A 14127-nucleotide genomic window follows, 5' to 3' on the forward strand; every position below is an offset into this window, starting at 1 on the left:
CATTAGCTCATTTCACTCCTTTCCAAGGTATGCCCTGCCCTAGAGTATGAGGAGCCTGCTGAGAGAGCTAGGCAAGGGCTATGGCCCAGAGGAGTCATTACCTGACCAGTGCTTCCCAGACTCTGGGATTTGACATCCCAGTGAAGTGTTCTCCCGAAATGGGGCAACATTTGTTATTTGTCAAAGAGCACCAAAGAAAAGGAAAAATAAAGCATTGCCTTCTACTGTCACTATAAAATTTAATAAGGACTTATCTCAGAATTTAGCAATTAAAAACAATTACCTTTATAACTCACCACTTCTAGTTTTTTCCCTAGCTGCAGGCCAGTGAAAACTGTATCTCAGTGGGCATTTGGCCATCTCCAGATGAGTGGGAGAAAGAAAACATTTAGAGGAATAATTCAGAGTAGCTATATTCTTTGAATGTCTTCAGGTTGAAAGCTACATGAAACTATCCTGGCTACCTTAATAAAGATTTATTGGGAGGAGATTTTGTTGGGAGATTGGATTCTGGGGATTATGTAGGAGACAGTAGGGTCAACCGACCAACCTACACCTGGCAAGAACAGAAAACTCCAAAAACTCCAAAAACTCCAAAAAGCAGAAACGGTCTCTCTCGATCTCACTCTCTGCTGCTCTCTGTGTTATCTGTCTTCCCTTACTAGCGGCAGAAAGGGATCCCCCACCATGTAGCAGAGAAGGTGACGGCTAACAGCTTCCATGTAACTCCCAACACCAGCCTCCACAGACAGACCAATTAATTAACTTCTCAGTTCTGGAGGTGGGAGGGAGGAGTCCAAGAAGGTGTCTGATTGGCCCAACTGAGTCACATGTCCACCCCTGGACCAATCAACTGTGGCTCGGGATGGGTCTGTAAAAACATGGCATCTCCTGCCAGAAAGTCGTGGTTGGAATCAGAAGGGGAAAGAAGAGCCAGGCAAGAAGACTAGGTGGAAAATACCATAATTGTCCATCATGGAGATGATAAATACCCTAGTAAAGGGGCAGATAAAGTATCACTAGAGTTCAGGGGAAGAAGATATAACTCCTAGCTGTGGAGATCGAGAAGACCTTGGAAGACGTGACTTTTGAGCAGAGAATACGTAAAAGGTACAGAGATTCTAAATGCCATCTCAAATCAGAAGAGAAAAAATAAGCACTGGTAGAGGAGACGTTATCATCTAAAGAAGCTACATATTCATGCTTTACTTTGTTAAGATTTGTAGTGTTTTAAAAATTGAGATATAATTCATTTATCATCATATTCTTAAAGTGTTTTATCATGAAATTAGACTTACAGAAGTTTGCAAAAACAAGTTAAGAGTTCTACTAAAATCTTCACCTTCTGTACCCCTCACCTAGTTTCCCCTAGTATTAACATCTTACACAACTGTAATACGATGATCAGAACCAGGAAATCAATACTACTATAATAATACTATTAACTAATATACAGACCTTGTTTGAATTTTGCCAGTTTTCTTTTGGAGCTAAGTCAGAATCCCACATTGCATTTACTTGTTATGTCTTTTTAGTCTCCTCCAGTCTGTGACGGTTCCTCAAGCTCTCTTTTCACTTATAACCCAGACACTGAAGAGTGCTGGTAAGTCATTTTATAAAATATCCCTCAATTTGGATGTCTGATGTTGTCTCGTGATTAGATAAAGATTATGCATTTTTGGCAAGAATACCATGAAGCAATGTTGTACCCTTCTTAGTACATCATTCAGGGGCTACATTCTGTCAATATGATTATTACTGATGATGTTAACGTCGGTCACTTGGTTAAGGCCTCTGCCAACTTTCTCTATTGTAAAGAGCCCCTTTTGTAATTAGCAAGCGTCTTGTGGAGAGATACTTAAGACTACACAAAAATATCCATTTCTTGTTATTTAAAACGTGCTATCAAATGCACAGTCTCTACTTGTATTCCACAAACATCAGCTGTACACCCACTAAGCCCTGGGGCAAGAAGCATGGCTTGGTTATGTGTTGCTCCATGTCCTTGCTAGACCTTAGGATCCTTATCTGTAAAATGGGTATAATTCTATCTAACCACTCAGGGCTGCCAAGGATAAAGGAGGACCACGCTCGCAGTAGTGTTCTGCAATGCTAACTAGGACCGTTCATTCTTTTTCCAGGGATCTCAGCTCTGTCATCACCGCCACCTGTTGTCATGTCTCCATTTCCATCCTGTGTGCATTCATGCCTCCCTGCTTCTATCTGCCCTCACTGGCCTGACTCCCTCATCCTACTTGCCAAGCCTTGCTTGTAATGTCATTTAGTAAGTTTTGGAGACCTAAGGTGAGCCCCACAGAGATTGACAACTTCCTTCTCAAATCTGTCTGTAATTTTGGAAGCTGCCTCAAGGTGCCAAGTGACACCTCATGTCTGTCTCTCATGACAGAATTAAGTAAAAGAAGAAACTGCCTTCCTCCAATAATATGTTGGCTTTGAAAAGGAAACTCACACCCCACCATGTAATGAACAAGCTTGGATGGAAGCTTGTTTCTTATAGAGAGCACTAACATGGGCATACTTTAAATGAACAACTTCATAATGTGTGAAAGGATGAGCTCACCCCTGACCCAGCGTCCTAACTCAACAGCACTTCTAATTTGAGAACAGGACTTTAACAAATCAAGAGGGAGGTATAAGTTAAGTAGCAGCTCTCACTAAACTTAGTTGTTACAGTCACTCACTGGGTTGAATTCAACCCAATTTAGAGGCAGAAGCCATCCATGCTTGGCTGTTTCTTTTTGGTCCTTTGTGCGAGATCATTATGAAGATCAAATATGATAAAGGCTAAAGGGCTTTGAAACTCCCTATAGGGCCAAATCAATATTGCTACTCTCATTCTGTGCCCAAGGGGAGCTTTTAGGAACTGCTTACCCAGAGCAAAGCAGGACGGTTGAAGGTCCCCTTTGACATCAGCCCAGGCCACCCTCTGACTTCTTCCACCAAGCATATGAGTGCCTTGAAATAGAGCCCCCTAACTAGAAACCCAGCAGCATACAGGGCATCCCCCCTAGGGTCTGCAGTGGCTTCCTCCTTTGACAAGTCACAGGACTGGGTTTCTTTGGCCCATCTCCCACCTGTCCCACTCGCACCTGGGCAGAAATCGGTGGCAGCAGCTCAAGACTGTTCGCCTATTTTATTGACCTCTCCCCAGTGGACCCTGGAAAACACCCATCTCCTGTAGACCACCAAGGCAACAGCTCTTCTTTTTTTTTTTTTTTTAAGATTTTATTTATTTATCAGAGAGAGAGAGGGAGAGAGAGCGAGCACAGGCAGACAGAATGGCAGGCAGAGGCAGAGGGAGAAGCAGGCTCCCCGCCGAGCAAGGAGCCCAGTGTGGGACTTGATCCCAGGACGCTGGGATCATGACCTGAGCCGAAGGCAGCTAGCTGCTCAACCAACTGAGCCACCCAGGCGTCCCGGCAACAGCTCTTCTTGAAGGCCTAGGAATCTTCAGGTTTATGAACCATCCTCCTTCTCAACACCCAGTTGATTCTTGTGGCCAAAAATCCAAACTGTAATGTGCACATGAATCTCCCTGAAAATCTTCTTGAAATACAGATTCTGGTTCAGTAACACTGGGGGGAGGCCCGAGACTCTGCATTTCCAACAAGTGCCTAAGAGATGCCAAAGCTACTGGTCCACCGACCACACTTTGAATGCAGGAAGTGTGTACTTCTTACCAACAGGCTGATCACAAGGAAGTCTAGAAACCAGAAAACAATTTGGACTAAAACAATGAGTCTGCTGTTTCTAGAGTTTTACAATCTTGATACCACTTCTGATGGCCTTCTATTAGTGTCCCCTTCTGCTGAGGGCGATCCAGGGAGGTTTCTAATTTTTGCAAAGAACATTTCCTAATACCCAAAAGCATTTTGCCCCTCAAAGTAAGAGCAGGTTAGTCTCAGTCCCACTCCATACCTTCCAGCCCCAACCACCACAGCCTGGTTAGACCCACCTGCTTCTCAAAGGGACCAAATACTTTGAGAGGGGCTTCTGAACATTTACATCTCCTTCAACAATATAAAAGAGGTTTTCAAAAATTACCCTGGGGATTCCTCATTGCCCTCGTAATATTTTTCCAGAAAGAGACCTGAGGTTCCTTTCTGAGCTTCTGTCCCTTATTCTCCTCCCAGCCCCCTTGCTCTCTATTGTACATTAATTAACTGGTAACAAATTACTCCCTAATTGCAAACCAGTTTACCCATTATGTACAGGCTCTCACCCACACCAGCAACACCAGGTCATGGGCATCCCTCTTCCATTTGGTAGAGACTGGGGGTGGGGTTTACTTTTCTTGGCCCCACCCCTCCATTATTCACCTGATTGGTCCCATTCCAGAATCCTGATTGCTTCTTGGTGGAAAGTAGGGCATTCTTTCTTCAAGGTCCAAAATTCCACAGGCCCAGTGGGGGCTTAGGGCAGAACCCCTTCACTGGAGGACTGACTTCACAAGGGAGCAGCTACCCTGGGGGAATCTAGACCCAGGCTGGAGACTACGGTGAAACAAAAATGCAGATTTCCCTGTGAAATTTCCTTATTTTTAAATATCAGTGACAAATTTAAAAAGGTTTTAAAAGCTGTGTAGGGGCACCTGGGTGGTTCAGTTGGTTAAGCCTCTGCCTTAGGCTCAGGTCATGATCCCAGGGTCCTGGATTTGAGTCTGCTTCGAGCTCTCTGCTCAGCAGGGAGTCAGCTTCTCCCTCTCCCTCTTCTCCTCCCCTGCTTTTGCTCTCTGTCAAGTAAATAAATACAACCTTTCAGAAATAAAGTAAAATAAAAGGCTTTGTGGGCCAGAGACATGTCTGTGGGCAGGACCTGGCCCACCAGGCACTGAGAGGTACGGTGGGGAGTGGTGAATGCCTAGAGGTAGCCAGGATGGAGAGGAGGAGTCAGGAAGGACACTGACTACATCCTGGACCCTGGAACACAATTACCCTGGCAAAGATGGGCGCCATGGGCAGGTATCAAGCAGCTATTATATGCAACGTCTGTGCTAATTTGGGAGGATGGGTTACAAAGTACACTGTGAGGCTTCACTCTCCTCCAAGGCAGGGTGGGAAAACGTCAGGAGACCTGGGTTCTAGTCCTGGCTTGCCCTCCTATAATTGCTTTGTGTCCTTGAGTTAGTTCATCAACTCTGGGATTCAGCACACGGCCCGGGTTGGCAACAGGTTAACTAAATCGTGGGAGGGCAGATTATGAAGGACACTGAGTATCTTGTAGGGAGTTTGGGCTGGATCTGATTAGGGGGTGGAAGCCATTGCAGGTTCTTGAGCAGGAGAATGCCCTTCTGAGGAAAGCATTTCAGGAAATGAATCGGACCACATGTACAGAGAAGAGGGTCACATAACACCCAGGTGTATAAGCAGCTAAAGCTTGTGCAAATCAGAGCTTATCACCCCTAGCTCAAGAGCCTTCAGTGGGTCTCTCCAGCCCTCAGTGAAGTCCTTCCTTCTTACCATGGTCCACAGGCAGGAACATCACAAGTGTATGATCTGTGCAGTGCCATGGGGTACCACACTAGGTTTAATGCTCCTGTCACAATCTTGAAATTCGTAATGATATTTGAACACAGGTTTTCCTGTTTTCATTTTGCACCAGACCCCACAAATTATATAACCATTATCACCTACGAGGACCCTTTGGCCTGGCTCCTGCTCCCCTCTCCCTTTTCATTCCCACCCGACTCCTCCTTTACCCTTCAAACTGCAGTCACATTGATCCTCCATCAGTTCCTGGAGGTTGTTCCTGCATTTGCACAGCCCATTCCCCCTGCCTGGAACACCACCCCTCACAACACCAACTCAGTTCTTTGTTCAGCAAATTTCTTCTTATCCTCCAGATCCAGCCATAATTATCTCCTGAGAGACACCTTCTCTGACCTCCCAGGATTATCCATTCGAAACGCATCTTGAAAAATGATTTCAAGTAGGCCCCCAGGACGTTCTCCCATGGTCATGCGGCCCCTCCTTCACGAGCTCACCCAAATCGTGATGATAACTTTATATGGTGCTCTGTCTGCCGAGTCTGTCTCCCCATCCAGACTGTCAGCTCCACGAGACCTGCCAAGTTGCAGCATATGCTCTTGAACCTCTGGCTGGCTGGCTGCAAGGAGAGGCTCAGAGACGGCTTACATGGGGAAAAAGGAGGGGAAGCCACTTCTTACCCATCTGGGACCTTTCCTCTGTGCGACAGACATTTGCAGAATGCCCGGACCACACACCCAACAGGGTCTGCTCTGGCTCTGGCCTTTCCCCAGCTGGAGCCCCTTGGCTCCAGACCCTCTCGCCTTGCCCCTTTCTCAGTGATGGGATGATCCTAAGGGTGCATTGGGAAGGGGATGTATTTCACAGGGTCAAGCTTTAGTCTAAAAGGAGCCATAATGAGGGCATTTCAGACCTGTCAGCAGAACACCCATGGGTATTTGGGGGCTTCATGCTTGTAAAGGTTTTTTGAGTGACTAATAGCCAACCGAGGAAAAGTTTTCCTCTCTTAACCAAGTAAATAAGAACATTCACACCACAAGAGGTGGAGGGAAGGGGTGGAGTTTGCACAAAACATAAAAAATTGTTGGCCCTGGCAAGGTAAGAACAGAAGTAGCATCACATCTGTTCAGATAGCTAATACTTACTAAGCAGTGCCCACGTACCAGGATCTAACCTAAGCTCTTGACATATGCAAGTTCCTGAACGCTCACCCCCGACCTTATGAGGTTGGACCTATTCCTCTCTCCATTTTGTGGATGAGGACATTGAAACCTAATGCCACACACCGAGGAAGTACCCAGATCTGTCCAACTCCAGATCTGTCCTGAACCTTCACTACCACAAAACAGCTGCTCAGCTGGCTTACTGTGTCATTGGGGCAAATTCCTCAACCTCTCTCAGCCTCAGATTCTTCACCTATAAATTGTTCCTTATTCAAACCACCCTGTGCTACGTGCTAGAATTAATTCTTTATAAATGTTAATTCTCTGCTTGAGCCCTCATGACAGCCCAAGGAGAGAGAAAATGTGGCAGAAACAATGCTCTGGGTTCTCCAACCTATTCCCTCTTCCTGTGCACACAGGAAGGGCACAGCCTCAACCTCGCTTGCAGTCCTAGGCAAAGCAATTAAGAGTGTGTGAGCCTCTTGATTTCTGGGTTCCCTTTCTACATGCGTAAGACTCAAAAACAGATTCCAGGAGGGCGTGAGGGAGTTGTTGCTTGGAAGAGAGGTGCCTTCCAAAAGAGATGGGTTAGGAGAGCTCTGCCCTTTATCGGAGTTTGTGTGAGTGAGAAATAAACTCCAACTGGGTTAGGCCACTAAGATTTTTGGTTTGTTACATTAATTACACTGAATAAAACTGTATACCTGGGCGCCTGGCTGACTCAATGGGAAGAACATGCGACTCTTTATCTTGGGGTCATGAGTTCAAGCCCCACACCATGTGTAGAGATTACTTAAATAAATAAATAAACTTAAAAAAAAAAAACCTGTATACCAGTTATTAATTGCCACAGCAGTGCTGCATAACAGATCACCCCAACCTTAGTGCCTTAAAACAGCAACCATTTATTTAGCTCATGATTTCACCGATGGGCAATTTGGGCTGAGCCTAGATAAAGGTTCTTCTGGTCTCAGTTGGGCTTACACATTCATCTGTGGTCAGCCGGGGGATCAGCCGGTGACTGATGAGCACAGCCACAGCTCGGACAACTTGTTCCTGTTCCGGTGGTCTTTCACCCTCATTCAAGAGACCCCGGTCTGGTCACATGCCAGCCTGGAAGTTTCCAAGAGAACGAGCAGAAGCTTACAAGATCTCCCTAAGGATTCAGTCTCAGTACTGGCAGTGTCATCTCCCCTGTATTCTGTTAGCGAAAATAAGTCATTGGCTGAGCCCTGATTCAAGGGGAGAGGAAACAGATTCTGTCTCCTCATGGGAGGGATTTCAAGGTCACATTGCAAAGGGTCTTGCTTAGAAGGAGCAAAGCATTGCAGTGATTTTTGCAAACAATCTACCACGGGAGATATTAGTACCCCCCAATTGAAAGACGAGGAAACTGAGGCCCAGGAAGATGAAGCAGATAATAATTGGAACAGAATCCAGCACCCTAGCCTCCTAGGAAAGAGAGCCCCAAATCTGGATCTTGCTCTAGCCTTTGAGGCTGGGGAAGATCTTAAGCTCCAAACCCAAAGTATCTGTGATTTCAGTGAGCTGGGGCTGGCAGACAACTTTTCCCCTCCTGGCCTTCGTGCATCATATGTCCCTAAAGACCCACCTTGCTGTGTGACGCAGGCATAGCTCACACCCACTCTGTGCCTCAGTTTCAGAGGGCAAAGTGTAAAGAGATAAGAGCTCAGCCTCTGGAATCATAGCACTGGGTTCCAATCCTGACTCACCTGCTAAGCATCCCAGGCAAGTCCCTTTCCCTCTCTGAGCTTATATTCCTCTCTCTTCTGCAAAATGGGGGGACAAGAGGAGTCCCCACTTCAGCGGCTATTGTGAGAATTGAATTCGTGAATGTATCATGTAAATGCATAGTATAAACCACTTACTTCCCCCCAGATGGGCTTACTGTCTGGCGGGTAGAATAGGATCTTCTCAGCCAAACCCCCATTTTAAGAGGAGAAAACAGAGGCTTGGGCTGGGGATGCAAATTGCCAAGGCCACACAAAGCTAAGGAGCCATGATGTCCCCAGCAGTCAGGTTTGTCTGATTCCAGGGGCCAAGGTCTTAACTTCCCTAGAGTTTGGGAGTCCTGGGTTTGAGTCTCTACTCTGTCTCTTGAGCCACGTGACCTTGGGCAAGTCCCTTTTTTCTCTGGGTGTTTTTTTTCCTCATCTCAGTAAATGCAGCCTGCCCCTAATGCCTCATGTAGTTTCCTCAAATGGGAAAATACACAAAAGTGCTTAGCACAGCGTCTGGGACAGACGTGTATGTGCTCAGCAGCTGGAGGCAGCCGCAACCATAAGAGGCAAGCTGCTTAACTCTGTGCCTCAGTTTCTCTATCCTTCAAATAGGGCTAATAGCAATCTTATCTCAGTGGGTGACTGTGAGGAATAAACGAGTTACTGTGGGCTAAGCCTTAGCACCAATCTTGGCACCGGTATGCGCTTCGCAAGCCCTTGCTATTATTTTTAAAAGTTCTGAAACCTGTTCCAGGCCAGCACGAGACAATGGGGGTGATCCTAGCCCTCCACTTGCTGTAGCTCCAGGCCCTGTCTTTGCTGCCACTCAGCTATTATTAGGCCCAGAGTCCTCATCTCAAATCCAGATGGGGAGCTAGAAGGGTGGGCAGGGCCAGGCCTGGCTGGCGGATGGCTGGGAAAGCTGCTCCAGAGGCCGGTTTGGGTTTGGGCCCCACCCCGCCTGCCCTCCCTCGCCTGCAGTGGGTCCAGCCGCCACGTCTCCACTTGGCTCTGAGGCCTGCACCGAGCACTCCCTCCCACCGTGGCCGCCTCCTCTGGGAAGGTTCAGAGCATTTCCACAGCCTCAGCACTTTTCTGCCTGGCCGGGAGAGGCCAGGCCTGCGTGGAAACTACCAACTGGACCCTGCTCGCCTCTGGAGCTGGCAAAGGGACCATCTGCCCTCCCGCCTTGAGGTCTGTGCCTCCCATGAGGGCTATTAGGTCCTCCAAGGGGAAGGGGCCACACAACTGGGCTCAGGCCTCAGCCCTCAGCCCTACCACCGACATGTTGTATCCACTTGAACAAGTGACTTTCCCTCTCTGAGCTTCAGTGTCTTTATCTATCAAATGGCTATAATCGGAGCATCTACCTCATTGGGCCGTGGTGATGATTAAATGGGTGAAGGGTACATAATGAGCACTCAGTATGTGCCAGGTGTTGGTATCTCAGGCCTGGGTGTGCCAGGCCAAGGGGGAAACAAGGGATTTGGGAGGCTGGGATCAGGGGTACGGAGGGTCTCCACTTCCAAGCTGCTATATAATCTAAAGCCTGTTCCTTGCCCTCGTTGGGACTCAGAGCACTTACTCAGATCACAAGGTGGGCATCTAGGACTCCACGATGCCAAGATTCAGCTGCTATGCTGAATAGTTAAGAAATAGGACAAGAGCCCATGTGGGCAGATGGCAGATCCCAAACGTTAGAGGAGAGGGCAGGGTACTGTGGTTAAGAATAAGGATTCTAGGGACACCTGGGTGGCTCAGTCATTAAGCATCTGCCTTCAGCTCAGGTTATGATCCCAGGGTCCTGGGATCAAGCCCTGCATGGGGCTCCCTGCTCTGCAGGGAGTCTTTTCTCCCTCTCCCACTCCCCCTGCTTGTGTTCCCTCTCTCGCTGTCTCTCTCTCCCTCTCTCTGTCAAATAAATAAATAAAGAAAAAAGAAAAGAAAGAAAGAATAAAGATTCCAGGTTCAAATCCTGTGTGAGGGGTGGACCTGGCCTGGTCTCGCTGAGCCGGTCTCCTCTTCTGTATAATGATGGTCCTTCCTTACAGGTCTACAGAACTGTGAGGGTCTTGGTAATAACAAAATTGCCACTCATGTATTATAAGGGCGATCTGGAGCCAGGCTCCAACCCACTGAGTGGCAATTACACAGGGCTACTATCATGACCTCAGATGGATGTCAAACATCAGAGAACCCCCCAGAAGTCACAAGAGGTCCAGGCCAGCCCATCCTGAATCCTCTCCTTTTTCCATGAAACTGGGTTAGTGGGGTTCCTGGGCATCTCAGGCCCCCTTCTTCCCGGAGCCCACTTGACTCCAAGCTTCCAATGAAGAGTCACTCCTTTCCCATCCTTCAGCACTTAAAGCCAGGTCCCCTTTTTCTCCAAGGCCGGAAGTTTATCTGGTACTGTTGCTCAGAGAACACAGCAGCTGGATGACATCATACAGGAGACAGCCTTGCCAAACCTGTTTGCCAAACAGGTCCCCATTCCTATTCCTGGGACTGCTGGCCATGACCGTGGGAGCCTCCAGTTCTGCCTATGAGGAAGGTTACAGCCCTTAGATTCCACCAAGCTCAATAAGGACCAGCTCTCCTCAAGGACCTTGTGCTCTAGCTTCATCTATTTGACATTTTCCCAACAAAATCCTCACAGTCCTACCTCCCTTCCTTTGTTCATGCTCCTCCCTTCACCAGATTGCCCTTCCCCATCCCCTCAGCATGCCAAACAGCAAGTGAGGACTTCGTTGTGTACAATTTTTAGAGTCCACATACCATGTCTCCCCCTACTCTGATTAGGCTGTGAGACCCCAACAGCAGGCACAGCTCTGACCCATGTCTAACCCTCCCTGTGCCCAGCAGCCCCTGTACTCCCTCATAGGCCCAAGGTTCTGGCCTTGGCTGGCCTCACAGCCACTTGTGAGCATATCCCAAGGTAGGGTCTCCCTAAAAGTCTTGGAATTTTATGTTGTATAGTCAGTCTAGTGAGGAAAGGGCTTAGGAAGCTCAGGCCATAATTCCTCCACTCTTCAGATAAGGAAATTGAGGCTTTGAGGGGACCAAAACTTTGCCTGGGGCAGAGCCATTGCTAAGACCCATCATCTCTCTTGCCTTCTGCAGGACCCAAGCTGGGAGTAGGGGAAGCCAGGGTGATTCAGGGATCTGGCACTGCCAGCTTGGTAAAATATTTATTCTCAGACTTGGGCACTGAGCAAAATATTACCCTTGGCTCCTGAGCTGCTCCATCCACTCCCTGCTCTTCCAGTCCAGGACTGGACCTGGAGGAATCTGGACCCTTTCTGTTATAGCCCCTTGCCTGGGGAAGGCCTGAAGCAGGCCGGTCAAATCCCCTCATTTTACAGATGGATAGACTGAGGCCCAACCTCCCCAGTGCCTTGAAGATACGTACATTTTGTTCACCTGAGATTCAGGGCCCACCTCCATCTCCATTTCCCGCTTCATCTACAACCCATTTCTCCTCCTTTTCCTACTTACAAACCTCCCAGCCTTAATTCACACTATTCCCTGCCGCAAATACCCTTCCATGCCTTTCCCCATCTTCTCTGTGTGATGGATTTCTTCACACCCTTCCTCAAGGACCATTATGCAAATCACCTCCTTCGAGAAGTCTTCCAGGATTTCCCCCATCCTAGAGGAAGCAAGATGGAGAAAAGGGCCTTAGGCATGGGGCAGAATTCCACTCAAGTTTGAATGCCATTACCAGCCCAAGGTGCCTTCACTTCCCTAAGCTTCCTCCTCTGTAAAATCCAGGTAATACTTATCTTGCACAGTGCTTAACTTGCAATAGGCCAAACCCTGTGTCTGACATGCAATGGGTGCTCAATTACTGAAAGGCTCTCCTCGTGGGATGTTTGCTCCTTTCTGGGCTGTGGATGAAGGCTTCCTGGGCACTGTACCTGGCTACCCTTTGATCTTTGTTTTGCCACCCCCGTCATCCCGCCCCACCCTTTGCAGGGAGGAAGAAAGAGTCTGGGCGGTAGGTCTGGAGGAGGACCCCAGCCCTGAGGGTTCAACCTCAGGAAGGGACCCACGCACCTCTTCCATACTGCCAAGACGTGGTGAGCGTGTGCAAGAATTAGTAAGCCCTAGTAAGTCCGCAGGCATAGAATCATCTGTGTGGTTCCTCCCAGCCTGGCGGAATGGGGTATGGGGCGGGGGGAGGGTGTGGGGCTAGCAAGAAGCAAGCCTTTCATTGGAGACACACAGGCAGGCCCTGAGAAACTGAGGTAGCCTAGGTGTACCCCACCCTAACCCACTGTTCCGAGGGCCGCACGAGGTTTGAAGTAGGATCAAGTTAGCCTTAGAGGGGGCTGCCCCTCATTCCGGTGAATAAGACAGTATCTAGGTCAAGTAGAGAGGGCCTAGACGGGGCCCACCCAGAAGGGGACCTCCAAATGTGGGCTCCCAAACTGGGCTCTGTTTGCTCCTCCTGCTGTGTGACCTTCACAAGTCTCTTCCCTCTCTGTGTCTTGCTTTTCTCAGAGGTAAAGTGGAACCACCCCTCAGGGAGATGGGGATGAAATAAGATGACACCTTTTAAAAGAGTTTGGGAGTGTACTGGCCCTATTCTAGATGGGGTTGAGGTGGGTTGGGTGGGTGGGTGGTCACCAGGATCTGGACAGCAGGGCTGTGGGGTTCTGCTAGGGCAATAGGCGGAAACTACTTCCCTCATAACCCCCACGTAAAAGCAAATTCTGGGCTCAGAATTTGATTCTGGGATGAATCACAGTTCCACCATCAGCTGTTGTCCTCAACTGTAAAACAGAACAGTAATCCTGGGCTCAAATGGTCGTTATAGGGAGTATATATACCTGGCACGCGGCAAGTACAAAATAAAAAAGCTGGAATTGTTTTTATTTGACAGACAGGACTCCAGACTCCACCTCCCGAACTCCTTGAACAAGTAGGATCCAATGACCCTGGATCTGTGGGTCGGTGGGAAGGTCCTGAGCCTCCAGCACGAAATACCGGGGACCACCCTCCCCAGTGGATCTGAGCTCTTGGGTCCCCTGGCTGACTTCTGGTGTTGTCTTGGGCGTGTTGAATTTCTCTGGGCCTGTTTTCCCCACTTACTGAATGAGAGTCTGGACTCCGTGTTCCCTATTTAGGACGCTAGCGCAACCAGAGGCGGTCCCTGGCCAGGGCGCGGGCTCGGAAGGGAAATGCATGACAGATAAAGGCAACGTCCATCCAAAGGTGTGTCGACTGGGGAAGGATAGTTGTGATGGATCCTACTCCACCTGAGACGCTCCTCAAGATGCACCAACATAGGATCGACGTGCTGCCCGGTCACAAACCCTGCTCCTAGGTGGCCGGGACCAGGTGTCCCGAAAGCAGCTTGGGCGGCAGCCAAACCTACCGCTAACGCGAGAAGGGGGCGGAGTCGGGGGAAAGGACAAGGTCTCACGAACAAAGAGGAGGGCGGAGAGGGGCTGTTTTGAAGATTCCACGAGTCGGACGAGCCCGCGCCACTTACCCCGGCTTTGGGCGCCCTCCACTACTTTGGTGCGAAGCTGAGTCCTCCTGCCCACGCCTGCCCAACCAGCCAAAGTGGGGGATGCAGTGGCCCCCAGACTACAATCCCCTACCTGGCCCGCGTAGGGCGGGGCCTGCCTAGGGGCGTGGCCGCCAAATTGAATTTCCCCAATGGGGCACGAGAATGGGCGGAACCCTCCCAAGAATTGGCTGGCGCAG

At 48.9% G+C, this 14127-nt stretch overlaps 2 long non-coding RNA genes across 4 annotated transcripts; one reads left to right on the forward strand and one right to left on the reverse strand.

The window, feature by feature from the left end:
- The first annotated feature begins 926 nt into the window (after window positions 1-926).
- On the forward strand, window positions 927-2191 carry LOC132023345 (uncharacterized). Its single transcript, XR_009405936.1, has 3 exons — window positions 927-1110; window positions 1536-1603; window positions 2142-2191. It is a non-coding gene; the product is annotated as an uncharacterized LOC132023345 (long non-coding RNA).
- A 1075-nt stretch (window positions 2192-3266) lies between these two features.
- On the reverse strand, window positions 3267-14055 carry LOC132023344 (uncharacterized). Of its 3 annotated transcripts, none has more exons than XR_009405935.1 (7): window positions 13910-14055; window positions 12028-12061; window positions 10881-10952; window positions 6005-6083; window positions 4613-4753; window positions 4341-4514; window positions 3267-3724 (listed from the first exon to the last, which is right to left on the reverse strand). It is a non-coding gene; the product is annotated as an uncharacterized LOC132023344 (long non-coding RNA). The 3 variants fall into 3 exon arrangements; XR_009405934.1 differs by having other exon boundaries at window positions 11951-12061; XR_009405933.1 differs by lacking the exon at window positions 10881-10952.
- Window positions 14056-14127: the final 72 nt, after the last annotated feature.

The sequence above is a fragment of the Mustela nigripes genome, chromosome 8 (assembly GCF_022355385.1).
Source record: "Mustela nigripes isolate SB6536 chromosome 8, MUSNIG.SB6536, whole genome shotgun sequence".
NCBI classification, from domain to species: domain Eukaryota; kingdom Metazoa; phylum Chordata; class Mammalia; order Carnivora; family Mustelidae; genus Mustela; species Mustela nigripes.